Here is a 27,797-nt window from a genome sequence, read left to right on the forward strand (position 1 = left end):
CGGGAGAGCTACCATTGGGAGAGCTACCATTGGGAGAGGGTGGGGGATAGAGGGGGCCACTTCCCTGAGGAAGTGACCCTCCAAGCGGAATTTGAAGGGTGACAACAGCAAGATGGAGAGGGTTGGGCCAGGACTGTGGGCTGAGGAAATGTGCCAGGCTTTGTGGCCAGAGGGGTCCAGGATCTGAGCTGGCCAGTGGGGCTGGAGGACCGAGGGAGGTCCAGGCCAGTGGTGTGTATCCTTGAGTTGAGTGTCTCCCACCCACTTTCTAGTCAGATTTGTAGTAACTTTGAGATGAAAGGGAAGAATTATAGCTGGGGAGGATGTGGAAGCTGCAGTGACAAGATCAGATCTGCTTTTTGAAAAGATCATCCTGGACAGCTGAGCTGGGAGGGAGCGGGGAGGCCAGCTATGATGCTGCTGGCCTGGGCCCATGCTGCTCAGCGGTGGAGCTCCTCCTCCAGGTGCCAGCTGGAGGAAAGGAGAAAGTTAACACAGGGAGAAGAGCCATCCTGGGTGTGCTTGTGCCTAGGGCTGTCTGTTTTATCTGTGGGCCTCTTGTTCATGAAGCCCAAATAAGTGCTGCTAAAGGTGTATTAAAATGTAAAGCCTTTTTTTAATGGTCTCTCTCATTGTGCCTTGCCTTTTTTTAAAAAAAATTTTCTATTCAATGCTATTTAAAAAAAAGAACAGTCGAAAATTTGAACTATTGGTATGAATTTTACTATTCATCTTTATATTGTGCAATGCCACTTTTAATTGTAAATATGAGATCAATTGATTTGTATATAGAATCACTGAAATTATACAGTTTGAATTATGTATCTTATATGCATATTAATTTTGTTCAGACTCGGACACTGCATGAAATGACTCAACTTTTTTTTTTTTGTAAATAGTTTTTTTTAATTGCAATATAATTGACATATGACATTATATTAGTTTCAAGTATACAGTGTAATAATTCAACATTTTTATATATTGCAAAATGATCATCACAATAAATGTAATTAACTCTGTCACCATGCATAGTTACAAATTTTCTTCTCCCTTGTGTTGAGAGCTTTCTCTAAGATGTACTTTCTTAAATACTTTCAAGTATGCAATACAGTGTTTTTAAGTATAGTAACCATGTTCTACATTACAAACCCATGGCTTTATTTTATAAGGGAAGTTTGTACCTTTTGATCACCTTCACCCATTTTGTCTGTTTGCCACCTGCTGCCTCTGGCAGCCACCAATCTGTTCTCTGTACTATGAGGTAGATTTTTTGTTTTTGTTTTTAAAGATTCCACATATAAGTGAAATCACACATTGTCTTTCTCTGACTTATTTCATTCAGCATGATGTTCTCAAGGTCAATCTAAGTTGCCACAAATAGCAAGATTTCATTCTTTTTTATAACTGAATAATACTCCATCTCTCTCTCTCTCTCATACACACACACATACACTACACATACATCACATCTTATTTATCCATTAATGGACGTTTGGGTTATTTTCACGTCTAGGGTATTGTACATAATGTTGTAGAGAACAGAGAGATTAATGTATCTCTGCATTGCAGATCTTCCTTGACTTATGATGGGGTTATATCCTGATAAACCCATTGTAAGTTGAAAATGTAAGTGAAAAATGCATATAAGGGGCTTCCATGGTAGTCCAGTGGCAAAGACTCCATGCCTTCAATGCAGGGGGCCCAGGTTCAATCCCTGGTCAGGGAACTAGATCTTACATGCTGCAACTAAGAGTTTGAATGTCGCAGCTGAAAGATCCCACATGCTGCAATGACGTTCAAAGATCCTGCATGCTACAACTAAGACCTGGCACAGCCAAATAAGTAAATAATTTAAAATGCATTAATACATCTAACCTACCAAATATGATAGTTTAGTCTAGCCTACCTAAACATATTCAGAATATTTACATTAGCCTACCATTGAGCAAAATATGCAAACCCTATTTTGTAAGTGTTGAATATCTCATGTAATTTATTGAATATTGAATTGGATGTGAAAGACAGAATGGTTGTCAGTGTATCAGTTGTTTACTCTTGTGATTGAGTGGCCGATTGGGAGCTGTGGTTCCCTACCACTGCCCATCGTCATGTGAGAGTATCATATTGCTTACTGCTAGCCAGAAAAAAGATCAAAATTCAAAACTTGAAGTACAGCTCCCCCCGAGAGTGTTGTGCATTTGCACCTTTGTAAGTCAGAGACTGTCTGTAGTGTTTTTCTTTTCTTTTTTAAAAAATGTATGTATTTTAATTGGAAGATAATTTCTTTACAGTATTGCGGTGGTTTTTGCCGTACATCGACATGAATCACCCCCAGGCGCACATGTATCTTTCTTAAGATACATCCAGGTGGGGAATCGCTGGATGATTTGAGGACCCTTCACACCGTTTGCATAGTGGTTGTGCCAATTTGCATCCCCACCAGTAGTGCTCAAGTGTTTCCTTTTCTCTGTATCCTTGCCAGCATTTGTTGTTTCTTGTCTTTTTGATAACAGCTATTTTAACACATGTGAGATAATCTTTTTGTAGTTTTGACTTGCGTTTTCCTGCTGATGAGTGATGTTGAGCTTCTTTCTTATGTACCTGTTGGCTATCTGTTTGTCTTCTTTGGAAAACTGTCTATTCTGCTGATCCTTTGCCCATTTTTAAATTGGGTTGTTTGGGTTTTTGCTGTTGACTTATATGCATTCATTATATATTTTGGATATTAGCCCCTCATTGAATATATGATTTGCAAATATTTTCTCCAGTTTGGTAGGTTGCCTTTTCATTTTGTTGATGGTTTCTTTTGCTGTGTAGAAGCTTTTTAGTTTGATACAGTCCTGCTTGTTTATTTTTACTTTTGTTGCCTTTGCTTTTGGTGTCAAGTTCAAAAAATCACCTCAAAGACTAATGTTATAGAGATTACCATCTATGTTTATTCTAGGAGTTTTATGGTTTTGGGTTTTATATTCAAGTCTTCGAGTTATTTTGAGTTAGTTTTTGTGTATGGTGTAAGAGAGTGGGCTAGTTTCATTCTTTTGCATATAGCTGTCCAGTTTTCCAAGCACCATTTACTGAAGAAGCTGTCCTTTCCCCAGCTCATATTTCGTAAATTAATTGACTGTGTATTATGGGTTTATCCTAGGCTGTCTGTTCTGTTTTAGTGATCAGTTTTATGTCAACACCACATTGTTTTGAATGCTATAGCTTTGTAATATAGTTTGAAATCTGAGAGCATGATGCCTCTGTCTTTGTTCTTTCTGAAGACTGCTTTGGGTATTTGGGGTCTTTTTGTTCCATACAAATTTTAGGGTTGTTCTATTTCTGTGAAAAGTACCCTAAAAGAGCTGTTTTGTTATTTCACTTTTTGATACTTGCATGTTCTACTAACAGCCTCTCTCTTCGGCTTACTGATGAATGAAGAAGGATTGAAAGGAAATGTGAGTATGGGTTGCTCCATCCTTTACCGTCCAGTGTTGTCATGGTCAGCATAAGTAGTCCACTTATCCCAGGAAATAACATGAATAAGAACGGCTATTGCAGGGTTCCTTAGTCATTCATATTTCTAGAATGCTCTTTCTTCCTTTTGCATTTCAGAAGTTCTGGTCTGAAAGGAAAGCTTAGCCTCTCAGGGCTGTCAGTATTCCTGCTTATTCAGTTGTAGACATCACAGGCATGCCTTGTACTCACTCTTAGTCTGGCTCAACTCCCACATATTGTGGGTCCACCAGAATCTTTTATTTAAGGGGCATCACACCTGGTACACATGGGGCCAAAAGGAACCCTGGTGGACCCACATGACATTCATGTCTTAAGTCTTGCCTCAGCTCATATGCGTCCTCCACCATCACACCAGACTTCACTTGTAAAACTCAAGTTCAAAGATGAAAGTTTAAGAATCTCAAAATGGTGACAGGAGAGCATTAAACCAGCCAGGCCCTTCTGGGTGTGGGTTCTTGAAGGAGGTTGCACACCCCAGAAGCACCTTAGGTACTCTCTCTGCTAGGGCACCTGTGGGCCTGTGTCCCAGATTCAGTGGAGTCTGTGTCAGATTTATTATTTGCAGGCTCAGAGAAGATTAACTGGGCAGAGCCTGTATTGGCAGCTGCAGCCTTGCCTAGTCCAGGAGTATTTGGCCCAGGCACTAAAGGCAGCTACCACTTCTTTGGGAAGCCAGGTTTTGGATGGGTTTCTAGGCAGTCAACTGACGAACTGGCATTCGTCAGTTCCAGGTGCCATGAGCTGGGTCTGTGCAAATCAGGTGCTGAACAGAGCAGCTTTCCCACTGGATTGTGTGGGCTCCACAGTAGAAGATGTGATTGAGAACATTTTTGGGAAAAGGCTGTGTTTGGAATTTGTGATTTTTAAATTGAATTGTGGTGTTCCCTCCTCTCATCTCTACTGTCACTTAGATTTCTTCCACTATGAGCTTGGATTTCCTGCTTTGGAGACATTTGTAAATCTGTCAGGAGTCAGAATTTTCGGCTTGCTCCTTGGAGCCCCGCCTTTGTGACCTGGAGAGGTTTGCATTCTTGGTACTGGAATGAGATGTTCCGAAGGCTCAGGTGGTAGGAGTTTTCAAACTCCTGCATGTATAAAAACTTCTGGGGAGCCCAGGTTCTTGGACCCTAGCCCTGAAGTTGAACTCAGGGGGCTGGTGTGGGCTGCCTGGGAGAGTCCACCACAGATGATGTCCCATCATATTTTTGACAGACAGTAGTCTTTTTGATCCCTCAAATTCTGTGATGATGTGGGGAGAGGTGGGTACTCTAAGAACTAGATGAAGCCTAATTTTGTATGTGGACTGGGGGACGGATCTGGGGACGGGACAGTTGGGGAAGGAGGCAGGGAATCAGGTTCAGTGGGGTACCTATGAGGCAGAATGGTGCCCATCTGGACCTCCCTGCTTGGTCTGGGAGCACAGCTTCCCCTGAGGGCAGCAAGGAAGTGGTTCATTAAATGGGATAAAAGAAAGTGAAACTAACTTCTGAGAACATTATTAGGTGTGGCTATGTTCAGAATTGCTAGATACATTTTTTTTTTCCTTCAGGAAACGTTAATTTAATCCAGGAGCAACAGGCAGATTTTCCCTTTTTATTTTTTATTTTTTTCTCTAATTTTATTTTATTTTTAAACTTTACATAATTGTATTAGTTTTGCCAAATATCAAAATGAATCCGCCACAGGTATACATGTGTTCCCCATCCCGAACCCTCCTCCCTCCTCCCTCCCCATACCATCCCTCTGGGCCGTCCCAGTGCACCAGCCCCAAGCATCCAGCATCGTGCATCGAACCTGGACTGGCAACTCGTTTCCTACATGATATTTTACATGTTTCATTGCCATTCTCCCAAATCTTCCCACCCTCTCCCTCTCCCACAGAGTCCATAAGACTGTTCTATACATCAGTGTCTCTTTTGCTGTCTCGTACACCGGGTTATTGTTACCATCTTTCTAAATTCCATATATATGCGTTAGTATACTGTATTTATGTTTTTCCTTCTGGCTTACTTCACTCTGTATAATAGGCTCCAGTTTCATCCACCTCATTAGAACTGATTCAAATGTATTCTTTTTAATGGCTGAGTAATACTCCATTGTGTATATGTACCACAGCTTTCTTATCCATTCATCTGCTGATGGACATCTAGGTTGCTTCCATGTCTTGGCTATTATAAACAGTGCTGCGATGAACATTGGGGTACACGTGTCTCTTTCCCTTCTGGTTTCCTCAGTGTGTATGCCCAGCAGTGGGGTTGCTGGATCATAAGGCAGTTCTATTTCCAGTTTTTTAAGGAATCTCCACACTGTTCTCCATAGTGGCTGTACTAGTTTGCATTCCCACCAACAGTGTAAAAGGGTTCCCTTTTCTCCAGATTTTCCCTTTTTAATTGAACGTTTTTGGTGCTGAGGAGTGGCCATCTTGCTTCCTGTAGTGTTAGTGAGGAGGAGAGTGTGAGTTGTGCCGAGGGATTAGGTGGATTCTGTTTAGAGGATAGTAATGTGGGAAGTCAGCCGGGTAGTGGGTGTAAAGGTGGGTGGAAGGAGACCAAGTGGCTTGGCTGTCCTTTCATCTTTACCCCAAAATAAATCAGCCTGGCGTTTTATTTTGTTGCTGCGTGAAACTCTACACTACAAATACCTATCGTTTATAGCCTGTTGCTTAGCCAGGCCTGGTGCTAAGTGCTTCTGAGCATCATTTGTTTCCTCACAGAAATCCCCAGAGGCAGCTTGCTTTCTTCTCAGTTTCATACAGGTGGAAACTCAGTACTGAGACAACGGAGGGGGCTGCAGTGGGCTTTTGAACCCTGCGAGTTCGTTCCCTTACCCACTGTTCTTGGCTTGTAAGGCTGATGGAAGGCCTTGTTTTACTCACTGTGCCTTGTCTTGCCTTAACTACTCTTAAACTGTTATAGTTCTTGATGAGAACCACTGGGGATGCAGCAGATTTTGCGTTTCAGTTCCAGGTTTTGCTGCCCAGGACTTTCTGAGTTAATAAGAGTTAAATGGACATTGAACCCTAGTTCTTTAGGCTGGGTTTTTGGTTTGTTGTTGTTTTTTCTTTTTGTCCTTTGCTGGAAAAGATCTGAAGGTTATAGGGAGGTGATGGACCTTGGCTTCCCTTTTCCTACCTTTCAAGTGACATTCTTGCTTGCCTGAATTTGTTCAGAACAGACATGATTGCCCAAACCCTGGAAGAGGCAGGCCTGGGGGTGTGGGAAGATGGTGAATTATAAAACTTACAGATGCTGTATTTTCCCTTCCCTTTTCTAACTCCAATCTAAAGACCTTGGAGCTGGAAGGTCTGCATCCCATGATGAGCTGGAAATCCAATACCACCCCTAATTTACTATTCTGCAATTGTCCTCTTTTTTAGCTAAGAGCTTTACAAGTCTTCTGCTGAATCTCTTAGAAGCCTTTTCTGAGGGAGCAGTATTTGTTTCCTTTGATTATATACGTGAAGGAGGCATGGAGAGAAGACAGTTGCTTGCTGATTCCCTGGTAGAAGTGGTGGCACTCAGATCTGCAGCTGTTTAACCACGTTCCGGATTCACATCTGGGTGATGGCTGTGTCTGTGTGGACCTGGGACAGGCAGGGTGGCCCTGCTCCAGTTTCTCATCAACTCAGTTTTTCTGGCTCCCTGTGCCGTCTTCGTTTTATTGGCAAGGCCTCTCTTTTACTTATAAACCTCTTCCAAGAAGGTCTGGCTTTCACTGTAAATTTACGACCATAAATTTTGAGATGGTACACGTCACCCTCTTAATCTAATTGAGCCAGCACATCATTGTGAAGACATCATTTTATTTGGGGAGTATTAGTTGCTATGGTTATTTGCTGAGACCAACAGAATCTGTGTTCTCTCAATTGGATTTTTGGAAATGGCTGTCTGAGAATGACAGAGGTGTGCGTTGCTGGAGGAATATCGAGCGAATATCCTCACCATTAAAATGATTTTTTTTTTTAAGACACAGAAAAAAATACTTTGGGTGGAGTTTTAGAGCTGGAAGGCCTTAGAGATCAAGTGGTTCATTCTCCAGGTTTTGAAATGAGTTTCCTAAGGCCAAGCATGTTAAGTAACTCTCCCTAGGTTCACATACATGATTGGTGGATGAGCAAGGATTCAGCCCATTTCTGGTTGTTGTTTTAGATTTTGTTCTGTTTCTGTTACAGTTTAAGTCCTCCTAAGTAATCCATTCTTCCAGTATATAGATTTTGAGGTCCTGTATACCTTAAGCACCATCCTGGAAGGATAAAGACACTGTGATCTTTGATCTCTGAGTCTCGGGTGGGAATCACAACCCTTGCCTTGGAGAGTATAGTACGTGGACCAGCAGCACTGGCATCACCTGAAAATTTAGAAATGCAGCCTCAGATTCCCAGGCATACTGAACCAGGATCAGCATTTTGATAAGATCCTCTGATGTGTATTAAAGTTTGAGAAGCTCTGCTCTAAGTAGGGAGAATGTTCTAGAAACAAAAGCTAAATCTTGAGGCCCAAGCTGGGCTCATTTGCCCCTCCGCCAGTTTGTTCCTCTGCTCCTTCTTGAACCTCATGCAGTGGTGTTGACTTAGGGGACACTCACCCACCCTGCATTCTAGCTCCGTCTCATTCTGGCCGCTCCTGGTCTTCTGAGTACTACTCTGACTCACTCTTCCTGCAGATCCTTTGTTTTGACGTGTGTGGTCTCTTCTTCACATCCCCCTCCCACCCTTCTAAAACATGCCTGTTTTAGGGGCAAAGCACAAATGTCAGCTTCTCAGAAAGCTAGGCACTACAAGCCTGTGAACCCTCCAAATCCCATTTATCTTGGATGTCATGTTAGCTTGCTCACTCTTTTATCTGTTTCATCTGGGACTGGCCTCCTTCCCCAGGCAATTGACAAAAAGGGTTTGATGATACCACTCTTTCCCCAATACATTTGAAAGGCACCGCTTGAGGTTAATAAACTCAAGAAGAAATCCATACTACTTTGAGTTATAGTTCAGTTTAAAAAAAAATACTGTTACTTAGTCCAGGATTTTTGCCTTTGCTTTCAGCTCTGAAGTGTGAAAGGAAACTTTTAATTTGTAGATGCTTTGGGGTTTTCTAAGCATCTGAGGAAAATCCTTACGATCTCAAATGTGTTTTTCATAGTTCTCTAGAATGAGGTTCTTTGATTAGTTTGGTGAATCAGTGAGGCAAAGATTTCTTAATTCTTACTCTAATTAAGAGTCTCCTTTTGTTAATTCTCTTACCTTTAACCTGCGAGTAAACTTCCACTCAGCCAGTGCTTGTGAGCATCTAAGTTGCCAGCATCTAATATCTAAGGTCTGCCCTGTACTTTGCTGTTTCATAACATGTTTTCTTGGAGGAGGAAATGGCAGCCCACTCCAGTGTTCTTGCCTGGAGAATCCCAGGGATGGTGGAGCTTGATGGGCTGCCGTCTGTGGGGTCACACAGAGTTGGACATGACTGAAGCGACTTAGCAGCAGCAACATGTTTTCTTCCTTCCTTCCTCCCTACTTCCCTCCCCACTTTCTTTCTTTCTCTCTTCCTTTCTCCCTCCCACCTTTCCCATGACAATCCTGTGAGGTACATATTATCCTCATAATTACATGAACATTTGGAAAGGTTGAGTAATTTGTTCATAGACAGCTAGTAATTGGCAGATCCAGGATTTGAACCCCTATTTGTGGAGTCCGTGTACTTTGCAGTCTTCTGAATTGTCCTTGACTTTGCTCTCTGTGTATGTGTACATTTGTACTTGGATGGCCTGGAAATACCCTTTTTTCCCTTTCACTCGATTAGTTCCTCTCAAAATAGATTTCTTTGTTTTACTAAGCAAACCATCACTTTTTCCTTGAGTGAGTTTTTCCTGTGCTGACCTGCTGTCTTATAAGATCTTGGGACATTTTAAATGTAATTGTTCTGAATCCGGTACCTCTGTGTTTTGGTTCTGTTTTGTGTCAGGGCTAAGCAATTCAGATTTAGGGCTGGAGTCTTTAGTGGTTGAGTTTTCATCTGTTGACCTAAAACAAATAGGCTGCCAGTTATTTTTCTAGCAAATATGGGATTGTCAGGATCAACAAAGAACTGCAGTATGAGTTCTGCAACCATGGTGAGCCACGTGTGAGTCCCTTGCCCAGGAAGGAGAGACAACTCTTTTAAAGAGGGAAAAAGGAAATTGGGAGGACTGTAGTAAACAAAGAGTCCATTGGAGGAATCGGGTGTTTAAAGTATAGTGGCTTTTCATCCTCTGAGTGGTAACACTGTCTCATTGGATGAGCTCTTGCCAACTAGAAGAGGAAGTCTTGCTACTTTCTCTTGGACTCTGCTATCATTGTAGGGTGTGAGCGCTCTCCCTTCCAGCCTCCCAACTCTTATTTTAATTGAGGTTTTTGTTTATTAATTTTTACATTTGCTCCTTTTGATTAGGATCCTTCTCTGAAAGCATCATTGGTAAGAGTTAGGTGTTCTTGTTTTAGCAGCTTTTTGTCCCTTGGTGCCAGGAAGGACCTTTTGTGAGTTAGTGTCCCACGGAGGGAAAATACACAGAAACCTACTGAGATTACATCTAAAAGTAACTCTCAGGTTCTTTTATCTAAAGTCCATATGTTAGTAATATCCTAGTTATTGGAAAGCATCTGAAATATTAGGTCATCATCAAAGGTTTGACAGACAAACTTCTGTAAGCTTGATCCAGGTATCTTAGAAAGGCTGTCTGATCAGATGTCTTCTTCAGTTTCGAGGAATCTTTCCATTCAAGTTACCAAATGATGTGCAGATCTGGTTTGATTTGCTGCTTTATTTAGCTGTGTTATGTAAATACAAGAGTCTATTCCCTGGGTTTTGGGTGCAGAAAGGTTGGTTAGTAGTACCTGATAGGGTCCTTTCCAGTGAAGTTGAAGAGAGTCTTTCTGGAGGTGTCTTTTCCAGTAATGAAATCTCCAGGTTGGAAGGTGTGATGCTTAGGGTATTCATCTCCCAAGAGCGCTCTGTGAAAAGATTGCTCTACCAAAGTGGTTTTTTTTTGATAGAAGCAGTAAGACATTTACATATTGGAGTACTTCTCCTTTTATCATTTGTGAGTCAAAAGAATGATGAGTCAAATGTTTTGAACATCTTGTGACTGTCTTAAAGGGTGAAAGTTTGACTTCCAGAAGGGGTGGATCTGAGATTTAGAAGGATCGATGGCAGTGCTTTTTTTTTTTCTCTTCAGTGTAACCTTTTTAATTGTAATGTTTAAAATTTTTTTTCTTTAAAAACTTTTTTTTTAGTTTTATTTTATTTTTAAACTTTACAATATTGTATTAGTTTTGCCCAACATCGAAATGAATCCGCCACAGGTATACCCGTGCTCCCCATCCTGAACCCTCCTCCTTTTGCAAAGGTATTTGGAGGGTGTCTATCCTCCAGTTTTGCCAGTTGACTCTTTTTCTTATTCTTCTTCTTGTTTTGAATTATGAAAGTATGATAACTCATCTATAGGAGACTAGGAAAATACAGAACAAAGTTGCAAATAGTTGGGCTAGTTGTTGCAATTATTTTTTTAAAATAGATAAATTAAGATTTTTAGTTGGAGTTTCAATTTCAAACTCTCAAAAATTAATAGAATGAATAGACAGAAAAGTAGACGGATATAGTAGACCCAAAAAGCACTATGAACCAATTCAACATAATTAAGATTTATTCAGTTTTCACATAACAGCAGGATACAAATTCTATTCAAGTTCTCATAGACTCTAAACCAGGAGATACTGGAACATACCCAGAGATATAAAACTGACAAAAATTTCATGGTCTAAAGATATTAAGATGATTAGATAGCATCACTGACTCAATAGACATGAATCTGAGTGAACTCTGGGAGATAGTGAAGAACGGGGAAGCCTGGCATGCTGCAGTCCTGGGGTTTCAAAGAGTCATACACGACTTAGTGACTGAAATGTAGCAACAAAAGGTATTGGAATCATACAGAGTCTCTTCTCTTATCACTGTGAAATGATAGAAATATTAGAAATCAATATCAAAAGATATTTGAAAATAACACATATTTTCAAGTCGAATGTGACATTTACCAAAAGAGATCTTTGACTTAGCCATTGAAAGCCTCAATAAACTTAAAAGACTGAAAAAACACAGAGGGTGATTGCAGAGAAGAAAGCATTTAAATGAGAAATTAATATCAAAATGAGAAATTAATATCAAAGATATTTTAGAAAACCCATGTATTTGGAGATTAGATGTCCACTTTTAAATGATGAATGTATCTAAGAAGCCATAATAAGGAAAACTAGAAAATATTTGTAACAAAATAAAAATAAAAAGAGAATTGATCAGAATTTGTTGCATGCAGTTGAAGCTACTCAGTACAATTAAATAAAATGTGGAATCTTAAATAAGGTATAAAAAATAATGGATGCTAGCATAAAATTGAGGAGCCTGGAAGGCTGCAGTCCATGGGGTAGCTGAGGGTCAGATACGACTGAGCAACTTCACTTTCACTTTTCACTTTCTTGCATTGGAGAAGGAAATGGCAACCCACTCCAGTGTTCTTGCCTGGAGAATCCCAGGGACGGGGGAGCCTGGTGGGCTGCCGTCTATAGGGTCGCACAGAGTTGGACACAACTGAAGTGACTTCAGTTCAGTTCAGTCGTTCAGTCATGTCCGACTCTTTGTGACCCCATGAATTGCAGCACGCCAGGCCTCCCTGTCCATCGCCATCTCCCGAAGTTCACTCAAACTCACGTCCATCGAGTTGGTGATGCCATCCACCCATCTCATCCTCTGTCGTCCCCTTTTCCTCCTGCCCCCAATCCCTCCCAGCATCAGAGTCTTTTCCAATGAGTCAACTCTTCGCATGAGTTGGCCAAAGTACTGGAGTTTCAGCTTTAGCATCATTCCTTCCAAAGAAATCCCAGGGATGATCTCCTTCAGAATGGACTGGTTGGATGTCCTTGCAGTCCAAGGGACTCTCAAGAGTCTTCTCCAATACCACAGTTCAAAAGCATCAATTCTTCGGCACTCAGCTTTCTTCACAGTCCAACTCTTGCATCCATACATGACTACTGGAAAAACCATAGCCTTGACTAGACGGACCTTTGTTGGCAAAGTAATGTCTCTGCTTTTGAAAATGCTATCTAGGTTGGTCATAACTTTTCTTCCAAGGAGTAAGCATCTTTTAATTTCATGGCTGCAGTCACCATCTGCAGTGATTTGGGAGCCCGAAAAAATAAAGTCTGACACTGTTTCCACTGTTTTCCCATCTATTGCCCATGAAGTGATGGGACCAGATGCCATGATCTTCGTTTTCTGAATGTTGAGCTTTAAGCCAACTTTCACTCTCCTCTTTCACTTTCATCAAGAGGCTTTTTAGCTCCTCTTCACTTTCTGCCACAAGGGTGATGTCATCTGCATATCTGAGGTTATTGATATTTCTCCCGGCAATCTTGATTCCAGCTTGTGCTTCTTCCAGCCCAGCGTTTCTCATGATGTACTCTGCATATAAGTTAAATAACCAGGGTGACAATATAGTGCCTTGACGTACTCCTTTTCCTATTTGGAACCAGTCTGTTGTTCCATGTCCAGTTCTAACTGTTGCTTCCTGAACTGCATACAAAGAATAGCAAGAAGAGATAAGAAAGCCTTCCTCAGCGATCAATGCAAAGAAATAGAGGAAAACAACAGAATGGGAAAGACTAGAGATCTCTTCAAGAAAATTAGAGATACCAAGGGAACATTTCATGCAAAGATGGGCTCAATAAAGGACAAAAATGGTATGGACCTAACAGAAGCAGAAGATATTAAGAAGAGGTGGCAAGAATACACAGAAGTGACTTAGCAACATAAAATTCTGTGTAATTTGAACAAAATGTATACTTTAGTTAATAATACTGTATCATGTTAATTTCCTGTTTGTTTTACAACATAGTATTTCTTTATATTCTCAGAATTAGAAGTTTCAAGCCTCATTCAGATTATTTTTTTAAAAATCACTAAAATAATAAGCTTTTTAGACTTTTAGTAGTAATGCCAGATGCCAGAATAAATGGAACTAATACCAAACTTTTGAGTGAATATGAATTAGAAATCTAGCATTCTATTCATGCTTAGTCAAACAAATGGAAACAAAATGTCATAAATTTTTTAGTTCAGCAAAAAATCATGTTTTCTAAAATATAGATTATAAATATTATATATGTATACCTAAACTTTTTATACTATATTTGATAAAGGCATGATAAATAATAACAACAAAAAGAGTTGGAGAAATTGGAAAACATAAAATACATGAAATGGGAGCCTTAACTATAAAATAGAAAAAGTGAAACAACTAGATAGAAGTAAAAGATCATCACATAGTCCAGTTGTTTTTAAACATAGATGCTCATTAGAATCGCATCTGGATTTTTGGAGGAAAAAACAATACCTGAGTATTTGTATTAAAAAAAAAAGAAAATTCCAAGATAATTCTACTGTGCATCTGGATTTTAAAAAGTGGTTGCAGATTTTTCTGTTAGAATTCTATTATTTTCTGTTGACCAATCATGATACAATGGTATTAAAATGAATAAGGGTTACATAATCACAATAACAAAAGATATTTATCAGTTTTCAAAATCAGTAGCCAGAAAAAAATAAAAGATAATTACAGTAATAAGCCATAATGGAAATATGATTAACCTAACAATATAAAATATAAAATAATTGCATACAATATGGGGGGTTAAGTAGAGTGAGGTAATAAGTGGAATTACATACGTGCAAATACTTTTATCCACCTAGCCAGTCTGTATCTTTTGATTGGTGCATTTAATCCATTTACATTTAAATGTAATTATTGATATGTAATGCTACTATTAACATTTTCTTTATTGTTTTGGATTTATTATAGGTCTTTTCCTTTTCTTGTGTTTCTTAGAGAAGTTCCTTTAGCATCTGCTGGTTTGGTGGTCTGAATTCTCTTAAATTTTGCTTGTCTGGAAAGCTTTTAATTTCTCCATCAAATCTGAATGAGGGTCTTGCTGAGTAGTGTGTTTTTGGTTGTAGCTTCTTCCTTTTCATCACTTTATATATATCATCTCATTCCTTTCTGGCTTGTAGATTTTCTGTTGAGAAATCAGCTGATAACCTGATGGGAGTTCCCTTGTATGTTTTTTGTCATTTTTCCCTTGTTGCTTTTTAATATTTTATCTATATCTTTAATTTTTCTCAGTTTGATTATTATGTGTTGGTGTATTCCTCCTTGGGTTTATCCTGCCGGGAACTCTCTGTGCTTCCTGGACTTGGTTGACCATTCCCTTTCCCTGTTAGGGACATTTTCAGTTATTATCTCTTCACATATTTTCATGGGTTCTTTCTCTCTTTCTCCTCCTCCTTCTGGGACCTGTATAATGCAAATGTTGGTGTGTTTAATGTTGTCCCAGAGGTCTCTTAGGCTATCTTTTTTTTTTTTTTTTTCATTCTTTTTTCTATATTCTGTTTTGTGGAGTGATTTCAACCATCTGTCTTCAATGTCACATATCTGTTCTTCTGCCTCAGTTATTCTGCTATCAATTCCTTCCAGTGTATTGTTCTTCTCTGTTTGTTCTTTAGTTCTTCTGGGTCTTTGGTAAACATTTCTTGCATCTTCTCCATTCCTTTCCAAGATCCTGGATCATCTTCACTATCATGTTCTGAATTCTTTTTCTGGAGGATTGCCTGTGTCTACTTCATTTAGTGTTTTTTTTTTTTTTTTTTCCCCTGGGGTTTTATCTTGTCCCTTTATCTGGGACATGATTCTCTGTATTTTCATATTGATTAACTTTCCGTGATGTGGTTTTTGTTCTGGTAGCTATGGGATTGTAGTTCTTGCTTCTTTTATCTGCCCTCTGGTGGATGAGGCAAAGAGGCGTATGCAAGCTTCCTGACAGTGGGAGAAACTGGATCTTGCTCTGGTGGGCAATGCTCAGTGAAAACTTTAATCTGATTGTCTGCTGATGGGTGAGGCTACGCTCCCTTCCTGTTAGTTGCTTGACTTGAGGCAGTCCGTCCCCAGAGTCTATGTGCTTTACGTAGGGTTAATGGTGTCCTCCAAGAGGGCTCATGCCCAGGGGTACCTCCGAGGACTGCTGATGCCAGTGCCCCTGTCCCTGTGGCAAGCCACTGCTGACTCATGCCTCCACAGGAGACCCTCCAACACTGGCAGGTAGGTCTGGTTTAGTCTCCTGTAGGATCACTCCTCCTTTTCCCTGGGTCCTGGTGTGCACTAGACCAGGGTATGTTTGTGCCCTCCAAGAATGGAGTGTCTGTTTTCACCAGTCCTGTAATCAAATCCAGCTGACCTTCAAGGTTATATTCCCTGGGGATTTTAGTCCTTTTGATGGATCTTCAGGCTGTGAAGCCTGGCGTGGGTCTCAGAGCCTTCATAACAGTGGAAGACCTTCTTTGGTATTATTACTCTCTAGTTTGTGGGTCATCTACCCTGTGGGTGTGGGGTTTGGTTTTATCATGATTGCAGCTTCTCCTTTGTCTTTGAATGTGGGGTCTCTTTTCTTTTGGTGGGTTCCAACATCCTCTTGTCATTTGGTAGGTTCCAACATCCTCTTGTCAATGGTTGTTCCACAGCTAGTTGCAATTTTGGTGCTCTCTCAGGAGGAGATGAGCGCACGTTCTTCCACTCCACCATCTTGAACCAACCTTGCCAGTAAGTCTTAATGCCGTTAGTGCATTCAACTAAAATAGAGAATTGAGGGTGGTAAGTTCAGTAAAGTGTTATTAAATTGGCCAGGTAGCACAGATTTGTTGAAGTACTTGACCAATAAAGTAGGTTCCATGATCATTATGAAGACTGAGAGTAGTTCTCCAAGTAGGGACAATCTTTTCCAAAAGGACTCTAACCACAGAAGAGGCTGTCTGCAAGGGGAGGCTTCATTCAGTCCAATGTGAAAACATACAATGACCAAAATATATTTATATCAACAAGAGGGAGGAAGTTGTATGAAATCTCTTTGCCATATCTTGAATGACCTGTTAGGCAGTTTAAAATCAGAGAGTGGTATCCAGCTTTCTCTAGGTTGTACTTTGGACAAGTGGGACATGTGAGTTAGGCACTTTAAGCAGTCTTGTTAATGTTTCCTGCCAATACTGATTCACAAATGCTGCCATTTTATTAGTAGACCAATGGCTGAATGGATGTGCAGTGGTGAGGAGTGGGAATTTTAGAGTCTGCAATATGACTGGGTTGTTATTTGGTATGAACTAGCACCTTATCTTTTTAATCAAACAAACAGTTGTTGAATTTTTAATCTTGTTTTTCCTTTTTTGAGTCCAGTTATTATGCTTTTGTAGCCAGCTTTTCTAAATTCCTGTTTGGGGAAAAATTTATTTGAACCATGACAGAGGTTTGGCTGTTCTTAATTTCTTTTAGAGCAGCATTTCTTCTAGAAAAGTCAGCGAAGTGATTTCCCTTAGCGTCCAGAAAATTGGGCTTCCCTGGTGGCTCAGACGGTAAAGAATGTGCTTACAATGAGGGAGACCTGGGTTCCATCACTGAGTCAGGAAGATCCCCTGGAGGAGGGCATGACAACTCACTCCAGTACTCTTACCTGGACAATTCCATGGACAGAGGAGCCTCGTGGCCTCCAGTCCATGGGGTCATAAAGAGTCAGACATGACTGAGCAACTTTCACTTTTCCAGAGAATCAAGCTTAGAATGCTCTGGGATCTTAATAACTATAAAGTGGTGGGTTAAAGTATCACATCTAATAATTCCTGTATACATGGGCCATTTTAAATTTTATTTCTGCTGAAAGTAAGGAAATTGTGTTGCTTCTGCAACATTCCAAAATCATGAGCTGCTCTGAAAGCTTATCTACTGTCAGTATAAATATTGGCAGTTTTGCCCTCAGCTAAAGTATCAGCCTGTGTAGGAGCGTGTAATTCAGCCTGTTGAGCTGAAGTGGCCATAGGTTAAGATGCTGCCTCAACGTATTAAAAGGAGTTGCGATATCATATCCAGTCCAGTATTCACCGTTGTCATCTTTTAAATAAGAACCATCAGTGAACCATGAGAAGTCAACCTTACCCAAAGGAATTTACTGCAGAATATCAGAGTCAGGAGGTGATCTCACAGAGTCAGGAGGTGATCTGCCAGCATTGAGCAGTTGTGAAGGATTTTTTTTCGGTGACAGAGGGGAGAAGAGTAATTAGGTTAAGTGTTGTATAATGTAATATTGTAGTTAAGTGAGGAGCAGTTAACAAAAGGACTTCATAGGAGGTAAGGTGACTGAGAAAAGTTGCTGCTACTGCTGCTAAGTCACTTCAGTCGTGTCCGACTCTGTGCGACCCCATAGACCACCAGGGCTCCCCCATCCCTGGGATTCTCCAGGCAAGAACACTGGAGTGGGTTGCCATTTCCTTCTCCAGTGCATGAAAGTGGAAAGTGAAAGGGAAGTCACTCAGTTGTGTCCGACTCTTAGTGACCCCATGGACTACAGCCTACCAGGCTCCTCCATCCATGGGATTTTCCAGGCAAGAATACTGGAGTGGGGTGCCATTGCCTTCTCCGGAGAAAAGTTGAGTGTGATGCAAATTCATCAGGGCTTTTAGTACATGAAGTAGAGAAATTGTTAAAGGAGATCTCACAGTGATACTCTTGTTGGTCTTAACCTAAAGGGCAATGGCAGTTTTGGCTCTAAGTCAAGATTTGTCCCTGTGTCATGGATGGTGCCCAGTTGCTGGCTCTAATACCATATGGTTCGTGGTGGTCCCCATGTTTTTGGGTGAGTACTCCAAGGACATTCCCTTCCATTCATTTATCTATATAAAAAGGAAAAAGGCAATCTGATAATTGGACTGCCCAAGGCCAAATGGGTTAACCAAATTCTCCTTCAGTGTTTTAAAGTCTGTGTGGATGAGTTCTTATAAAATTAAGCCAAGGTGGTAGTTCTTTAGCAAATTACATAGACGTTTGGCCATAAGAGCGAAATTTGGAATCAGCAGTAGCTAACTAGCCTGAGAAACCCTTGCAGTTGGTGCTTAGTTTTGGGTATTGGGATCTAGGTGGAACCTTTGTTCTGATATCAGTTACCTTAAATATTGAACCTGGGTTTTGATAAACTACAGTTTTTTCTTGTTGACCTTATGTCCCTTTAAAGCTAAATGCTTTAGCAAGTGGATGTCACCTTCCTGTGAGGAGGCTTGAGAAGAATAAAGAAGTAAATCATCAACATATAGCAGCAAAGTAGAACCTCCCAAGAACTTTTTATCATCCAAGTCAGCCTCCATGGTTTGTGAGAAATGAATTTCTGAGGCAATACTCTTAAGGTGAATTCTTTTTTATTTTCAAGTGAAGGCAAAGTGGTGTTGGCTAACTTCAACTGGAATACTAAAGAATGCTCTACGTTGATCGGTTACAACACAGAATTTGCTTGCATGGAAATGAATGTTAGTAATGTATGAGGGTTAAGAACAACAAGGTGTCAAGAGGTAATGTTTCTTACTCAGAGATACTAGACAAACCTCCATACGCGGCCCTTAGATTTTCTTACTAGCAAAATAAGAGTATTACAAGCAGTAGTGTCGAGGGCAAGGACTTTCAATCTTCTGTTATGGGCTTTGTACCTTGAAGGGCTTCTTATACAGTATTGATTAATTCTGGGGAGAGATTTGAGGGATCTGTTTGAATCTTGATAGGAGATGCATTATGAATTTTTCCAATATCATCTTGGAGATTTTGCACATAAGGTTGGTCGCTGCTTCAATAGGAACAGATGATCCGTGTTTCCAGACCCTACTCTAGTGTTGTCAGAAATGGAGCAAATAGAAGACCTCAATGGGTCATTTAATTCACCTGGTTGGTTGCTTTGATGACTGCTGTTAAGTTCTAGAGTTATTTTCCCCTTTTAGGAGAAAGAAATTTTTTTATTTTTTTTTTACATTTTATTTATTTTTTTAAATTTTATTTTATTTTTAAACTTTACAATATTGTGTTAGTTTTGCCAAATATCGAAATGAATCTGTCACAGGTATACATGTGTTCCCCATCCTGAACCCTCCTCCCTCCTCCCTCCCCATACCATCCCTCTGGGTCATCCCAGTGCACCAGCCCCAAGCATCCAGTATCGTGCATCGAACCTGGACTGGCGACTCGTTTCATACATGATATTATACATGTTTCAGTGCCATTCTCCCAAATCTTCCCACCCTCTCCCTCTCCCACAGATCTACAAGCAATAAATGCTGGAGAGGGTGTGGAGAAAAGGGAACCCTCTTACACTGCTGGTGGGAATGCAACTAGTACAGTCACTATGGAGAACAGTGTGGAGATTCCTTAAAAAACTGGAAATAAAACTACCTTATGATCCAGCAATCCCACTACTGGGCATACACACTGAGGAAACCAGAAGGGAAAGAGATACGTGTACCCCAATGTTCATTGCAGCATTGTTTATAATAGCCAGGACGTGGAAGCAACCTAGATGTCCATCAGCAGATGAATGGATAAGAAAGCTGTGGTACATATACACAATAGAGTGTTACTCAGCCATTAAAAAGAATACATTTGAATCAGTTCTAATGAGGTGGATGAAACTGGAGCCTATTATACAGAGTGAAGTAAGCCAGAAAGAAAGAAATTTTGCCATGATACTTTTCTAAGAAGTTTAAGCCTATTAAATGGATGGGACAGAGGAACTGCAGAGAAAAAGGTATCTATCTCTCAAAGAGTCTACACAAAAGAGGATAGACTCAAAACTGGAATCTCTGAGGTTCATCGGAGATCCCCACTATCTAAATTGATTTAGTGTCCTGAGGCAGGGGTTGCTTTGTTACAGTGGGGTTGAGTACCGAGAGTATAGCCCCAGTGTCAGGACTGGAAGAGATTCATCCATAATCTGGAGAAATGTTTCTCCAAGCCGATTAAGAGGGAGGATTGGAAAGAGCCTCTATAATTCCTTGGAGTTCCGTGATTGAGAATTGGGAGGACATTGGAAAGGCTCGTTAGACAGCAGAAGGTACCTGAAACATTAAAGTTTATAATCTCTTTTCCAATGTCCTGGCTTTTTGTGATGATAGAAACTAGGAGGGTTTGGGCTTCATTTTGAGACCTTAATTTTCTATAGTTGAAGATTAAGAATTATAGCAGTCTTTTAGGTGACTCACCCACAGTGTGAGAGAGCTAGTTTGCCAGATTAACTAAATCTGGAGTGGACATAGTTCCCCATTCTATCCTGGTCCTTTTTACTAGAAGGGAAAGGTCTCGGTTCAGCCCATTAGTAAACACAGAGCTAAAAGCTATGCAAATGGAATCAATATCTGAAGAAAGACCAGAATTTCTTTAAAAAATAACATTGTCAATTGTAATACTTATGAACAGGCTCATCAGATTTTTGTTTGAATGCCTGAATTTTGTTTCTGTCAACAGACTTTGGAAAAGCCCTAGGGATTGCCTGATGAAGTTGCCTAGTGATTGCCTGAGCCTGTTAATAACAGAAATCAGTGGGCTGGTCTCCCAGTTGTAATCCTAGAGACCTTCAGGATTTTTCCCATTAGCAATTTTTATTCATTGCTGGTTCTGGCCTTCATTCACAAGCATATGAACTAGCTGATACAAGTCAGAGCAGTAAGGTTGATAAATTTGAATGCTTTATTAAATTTCTCAGCAAATATATGAGGATTTTTGGTTACTTTGGGAAAATAATCTTTGTGGTTTTCAATTCAGCTTTAGTCCTGGGAACATAAGAAATTAAGAGTTTGGCCTCAGGATCCTCAGAAAGGTTGATTTTATAGGCTCAAGTTCTGATAGGTTTAGAGGAAAAGGGAGTGAAGAGTTTTAGGAGAAGTTGGGCCAGAGAATTAGTATGGGAGAATTGAGGGAATAGAGGTGTAGGCAGCATAGAGGGAAAGGAAGAAGGTGACCCTGGAGACAGAGCCTGAGACAGCTCAGGAAGAGGAGCTGGAAGCGTCAGAAGCCACTTTATATTTCTTTAATCATTTGTTTGTCTTAGTTATTTTTAAATCTTATTTTGCAGAAAGGCAATTTGGGCTCCTAATAATGTTTGGAAGCCTCAAAATACCAGTCACAATAGGCATTTCATTCAGTTTTTCAAAGTTTTGAGCTATGGTTTTTAGTTTGGTTTTAAGAAAAGTTTGGGATTTTAAAAGTTCCTCATAATGGCTTTGATGTTTTAAATTGCCTTTTGTTAGGTGTGTCCATTTAGTTATAAACGTGTGAGGAAGGATTGTGTATTTAAACAAAACTGGCTGGAATCCTGGTGTGGGGAATGCCCTCAAAATAGGCACATAACTGGGTTCCCATCGCTCAAAAGTTTTTCTCTTGAGCAATGAGTAATTTTCAGATAGCCTGTTGTTCAGTCACTAAGTCATGTCTGACTCTTTGTGACATCATGAACTGTAGCACGTCAGGCTTCCCTGTCATTCATCATCTCCATGAGTTTGCTCCAACTCGTGTCCATTCAGTCAGTGATGTCATCCAACCATCTCTTCCTCTGTCACCACCTTCTCCTCTTGCCCCAGATCTTTCCTAAACAGCTCAAATAGCATGCAGGCCTAATACCAGCCAATCCTAAGGGAACAGTCTGGTCCTGGAAGAGCCAGGCTGAAGCCTGCACAGCACAGCTCTAATGACACAGCCTAATTCTGAAGGAGTCAAGCCAAAGATGTAACACATAGTTCCACTAGAGCAGTTTAGTCCCCAAGGAGTTACATCAAAGGCTTAACAGCACAGTTCCAGTAGAATAGCTCCTGCTTCAAAAGGAATCAGGCCAATGGCTCAAGTGGCACAGGTCCAGTGAAGCAGCCCTGTTCCAAAAGAAATGAATGGAAGACCAGCACAGTTTGAATTGTAACAGCCTAGAAATCAGGCTGAAATGTCAGGCTAGTACTTGAATATATTGATAGAATAAGGCCTATCAGAAACAAGACCTAATAAGAAAGGATGAGGCCTTAAAATAGATTTCAAGTAAAACCTGGAGAACTTCAAAACACAAAGAGAGCAGACGCTTGGATTTGGATGGAGAGAGGAGGAAAAACTTAGTCTTAAACCCCAGGGTTGGTGAGAAAAGCAGTGAGCAACAATGGACATCAAGTGGGTACCACATCTGTTTGCTCACCAGCCTTGGAGTCGTTGGGGTCTTCTCTGGATCCCCATACAAGCCACCAAAATCTTAACACAGATAGGCTGACAATTACTTCTCCAGCAAAAGTGGGTTGATTCAGAATCAACAAAGATTTGCATTTTGGAGTTTACAACCATGGTTAGCTACACACGAGTCCCAATACAGCAAGGAGAAGAGAACTTTTTCAAAGAGGGGAAAAGAAAGCTGGGAGGGCTGTAGTAAACAATCCTATGGAGGAATTGAGAGTTTAAAGTATAGTGGGTTTTCATTGGCTGAGTTGTGACAGTCTCTCGTTGGCTAAGCTTTCGCCAGGCAAGAAGGGGAAGTCTTTTTCTTCTTGAGCTTTGCTAACTTTGTAGGGCATGAGAGCTTGCCCTTCTGGCCTTCCGACTTTATTTTAATTAGAGTTCACTTATTTTTATTAATTTTTGCACATTGTAGATCTGATGCTGAATCACTTAACATAATGATAATTGATTAGCAAATGTTCATTGAGCACCTGCTATGTGATATGCACTGTCATTCAGTTAGTCCTTAATTTCCCATCACTTAAACTCTCAATATTTTTATGAGGTAAAGCTAATTAGCACTTGGGAAATACAGATGTCTTTGTATGAATCATTTGTATATACAGTTGGCCCTTAGACCATGTGGGTCCACTTGTATGTGGATATTTTTCAATTGCAAATACTACTACTACATGATCTGTGGTTGTTTGAAATCTGCAGATGTGGAAGAAATGTGAATATGAAGGGAGGACTGTGAATATGAAGGGACAACTGTAAGTTGTATGTTTTTAACCCCCATCTTGTTCAAGCGAAAGCGAAAGTCGCTCAGTCGTGTCGGACTCTTTGCGACGCCATGGACTATACAGTCCATGGAATTCTCCAGGCCAGAATACTAGAGTGGGTACCCTTTCCCTTCTCCAGGGGATCTTCCCAACCCAGGGATTGAACCCAGGTCTCCCACATTACAGGCAGATTCTTTACCAGCTGAGCCACAAGGGAAGCCCAAGAATACTGGTGTGGATAGCCTGTCCCTTCTCTAGCAGATCTTCCTGGCCCAGGAATTGAACCCGGGTCTCCTGCATTGCAGGTGGATTCTTTACCAACTGAGTTATCAAAGAAGCCCCATCTTGTTCAAGAGTCAGCTGTTATTATGTATATGGAATGATGATGCTACTGACCCCTCATATTTGGACCTGAACTTGGAGGTTTTAGTAAGGAGCAGAGTTTCTTTGAATTCCTCACGGTCTCGTTGTCTCCAGACTGGGTGGCCTGTGCACCAGTGTCCAGTTTGAGAGGTGTTATACCACAGGGAGAAAGCCTCTTGACTGTGGTTGCTTGTTCTTGAGTGAAATGGGATGGAACGTCAGAGTAGAAGTTCCCAAACTAAGTTCTGGGCTAGCCTCTCAGTGAAAGGCTTAAACAGTGTTTAAGTTGATCTAGTCTCTCTTCTGTATAAAAATCTGGTTTCCATTTTCTTGGGGATGAAGTTCAAATTCCTTAGCTTGGCATTCGTTTCTTGCAGAGTTTGATTCAAAGCTCTCTTCCTAGTCTTATATCTTTCAAGCTGAGCTCCCTGCTATTTCTGGGTAGGTCCTCTGCTTTTGCCTCTCTTTGCTTCCCCTTCCTACTTCTAGAATACCTTTGTATGTCTCTCTCCCCTGCCGTGCACCTCTTCCCATCTCTAGATATTCAGATAGTACTAAACTTTTAAAGTACACTTCAAATGCCACTTCTTTTTTTTCCCCGCTGGGGAGCCTCCTCCCATGGCCCCAGCTTAAATAATATCCCTTTTACACTTCTGTGGCTATTTTTTTGCCTTAGCATGCACTGCTTTAATGTATAAATTTGTATACATTAAGTGCATGTATGCATGCTCAGTCTCTCAGTTGTGTCTGACTCTTTGTGACCCCATGGACTATAGCCTGTCAGGCTCCTGTGTCCATGGAATTTTCCAGGCAAGAATACTGGAGCTCGTTGCCATTTCCTTCTCCATGGGATCTTCCTGACACAGAAATCAAACCCATGTCTCTTGTGCCTCCTGTGGTGGCAGGTGGATTCTGTACCATAGCACTGAGTAGACCCTTCTAAATTGTATTCTCCTCAAGGATATGGAATAGATACGTGCCATCTTTTTATTTCTTTGAGTACATTGCTATTGGATTCTCAAATATTTGAGTAAATTAGGCATTATGGTATAATAGTTAAGAATTTGGGCATCAGAGGAACCAGGTTCTTAGACTACCAGTTATTAACTATGTGGTTGTGACAGGTTATTTAACCCCACTGAATCTGTTTACCCATTTGAAAATGGGAGTAATAACACATGTTCAGTACAATGGTTGTAGGGATGAAATTATTTAAATTGCTTAGTAGGTACATGTTACATAGTAAAGTATCCAATAAATAATATATTTAAAGTTGTTTTGATTTACATAAAGGTGAATTTGGATCTTCCGCATTTTCCTTGAATGATCTTTTCATGTAGATGGAATTAGAAACCTCATCTGGAAAAGGTTGACACACCTTTCTTTGTTCTTTTTGATTTCATTTTAAAAATCAACCCTGAAAATTTCATTAGCTTTAGTGCTCTGGTTGGAAAAATAAATTCTCCAGAGTCAGTGCTGGCTATGGCCTCATTTAAGATATACAGTTTTAGGGACAATGGCCTTAGGAAAACATGCAGATGTGTACTCAGAATGCAGATTGTGAGCTGTGTTGTGACTGATGTGGGTGGTGGGCATATCATCATCTGGAGAGGTGAGAGGTTTTCCGAGTCTTCTCAGCCATGTTTGAGAGAATGCAGGACACTGGTGGTGACTTCAGCCCTCCAACCCTTCCCCTCCATGTCTTAGGCTTGAATGGATGAGACCAAGAGAGGTTCTTGGAATGTATTAGGACAGTTCCTCCCCCACGGAGGATAGGGCCCCTCTCTCCATTTGCTGACTGAGCATCCACTGGACACTTCCCTCCTCTCGCGGGTGTCTTCATCAGTGGGACAGGATGAAGATTGGCCCTGTTGTTTCTCTGTGAGTCTTGGCACACCTCCCCTGACATAGTCACTTGCCACCCAGAAGCTATAGGCAAGACTGCACATCACAGAAATTAGTCAAATGTATTTGAACATGGTCTGTTTCCTTTTGCCTATGTCATAATATAGAGTTCAGGCTGTAGAATGGCCTTGAACAAGGAGACGTCACTTGCTTTTCTTACAAATTAAGCAATAGAACTCAGTTTAAAATGCCACGTGTGACTTGGGAAAATGCCTCTCTCCAAGCACAGTTTTTGGTAGAATGTGTTCTCAGCTTGTCCACATATGGGAAAAGAGAAGAGTCACTGGGAATTCTGCTTTCACCTGTGTTAGCTCCAGGCGTGGGGATGTGCTGGGGCTGAAAAGGGACACCTGGCTGTGACCAACAGTGACCATGTTTGTAGCTCATTTTCCTGGTCACTTGGTATAGAGAAGGTTTTGTTTTATGTGCTTGCTGGCATCTCTTTCTTCAGTTCTGTGGGAATCTTCCTTAATGGACAGTGTCAGGGCAAGTGGCTATGTTAATAGTAACCACATTCTTACGTGGTAAGCTCTGACCAGACTTGCATAGTTGGAAAGTTTCACCTAATGTACCTAATCTTTTTTTTTTCCTTCACTCATCAAGCATAAAATTGGGAATATCACCTTTGATGAGTGTGATGATCTATGGAGTGGCCAGTTTCTTCTCTCCCTTTGTTCTTTCAGTGACACCCTCTCTCAACCAGTCACTGTGCTAGGTTCTCAGGATGCAGTGGTGAACATGAAGGAACACAGTCATCAATCTTACGAAACTTACCATTCTGGGAGACCCTAAGCAGATAAGGTGGCAGCCCAGATCCTGCAGAACCTTTTAGGCCTTGGTGTGTGGGTGTGGGGGTGGGGGTCGGGGGCGGGAGGGGGCTTTGGTCTGTGTCCTTAGAGCTCTGGGAAGCCATTGCAGGGTTCACTGCTGGAGCTGGCATGGTTGGGTGGAGAGCCATTGGAGGGACAAAGTTGGGAGACGAGGAAGGGGCAGTTTCAGTTATCCAGGCAATGGGGGTTTTGGTTTACAGGTTGCTGGTGTTGATGCAGGAGTGTGCAGAACTCAAATGCGCAGGAAGCCAAATGGACAGACTTGAGGAGAGCGATTGCTGCCAAAGATACCACGCGGTGTCTGTCTCTGACCTGTGTGGCATGCTGAATGGTGGCGCCCTTTGTCTAAGTAGGGACACAGAAAGGGGCCTGTGGTTGGCTCTTTGGGGAGCCGGTAGGAGAGAAGAGAGGATTTCGTTTTGAAAGTGTTGAGCTTTACCTGAGAGTGATGCTTCTGAGGGAAAGCTGCAACCTCTCTGGGGCTCATGTCCTCCTCTCGGCTCTCAATGTCTGTCCTCTTATCTAAAGAATCTGACATTCTACACAAACCAACTTGTGTTTCTTTGGCCAAGCAGATCGATGCAACAGGTTTTGAGGGCCACCTTGTCCAGCCCTGTCCTACACACTCATTGTGCATTGTAATTCAGAATCACTCATGAATCATTTTAAATGCAGTATGATGGGGTGCAGAGAGTAAGTATAATTGGCTTTCAGAGAAGGGAGAGATTAACCAGGCCTGGGGACTTTGGTGGTGTTGTACACACGAGAACAGCACTTGTAAGCAGCCGAGAGGTTAATCCTGTGGCAAGTGCTTCCCTCGGCCGTTGGGACCAGTTTCTAGGTCCAGGGACAGTGACAGAGTAGCAGAGCATTTTAAGCATAGTTATATCCAGTCTTGCTAACTTTGGAGATCAGATGCACCGATAATAAACATACTGTGAGGTTACTTGAGTTCTTCATTATGTACACGTGTGTAAGCCCGTGTGTTCATGTGCTCATATGTGTTGTTTTACCCCAGGAGCAAAAGGAAATGGCTTGTCTTGTGCTATTACTGGTAAAACTTATATAAACTAACTTAAGAAGTTAGGATATACCTACCTGTTTCAGTGAAAGAAAGGATTATACTTGGCTTGCTCTCTTAATCTCTGGGGAGTTAGTATCTGCTGTGGCATCTCCAGGAAGAGAAGGGCAGTTTCCTTTGGTTCGCTAGTGAGCAGCAGCTTTCGGAGCAGCCTGTCAGGGCCCCGACTTCCAGCTGCTTCCTCGTCCCTTCGCTGCCTGGTCTCCTCACTCAGCGGCAGAGCCTACT

The 27,797-nt window shown here is 41.1% G+C and overlaps 1 protein-coding gene across 11 annotated transcripts in view; it reads left to right on the top strand.

Annotated features, from left to right (window-relative positions):
* The window catches only part of ARHGAP26 (Rho GTPase activating protein 26), a 475,560-nt gene that overhangs the window by 97,179 nt on the left and 350,584 nt on the right, over positions 1-27,797 (top strand). The gene's annotated exons all lie outside the window — the stretch shown is intronic.

The sequence above is a fragment of the Bos grunniens genome, chromosome 7 (genome assembly GCF_055505025.1).
Source record: "Bos grunniens cultivar Pamir isolate PY7600 chromosome 7, Bosgru_T2T1.0, whole genome shotgun sequence".
NCBI lineage: Eukaryota > Metazoa > Chordata > Mammalia > Artiodactyla > Bovidae > Bos > Bos grunniens.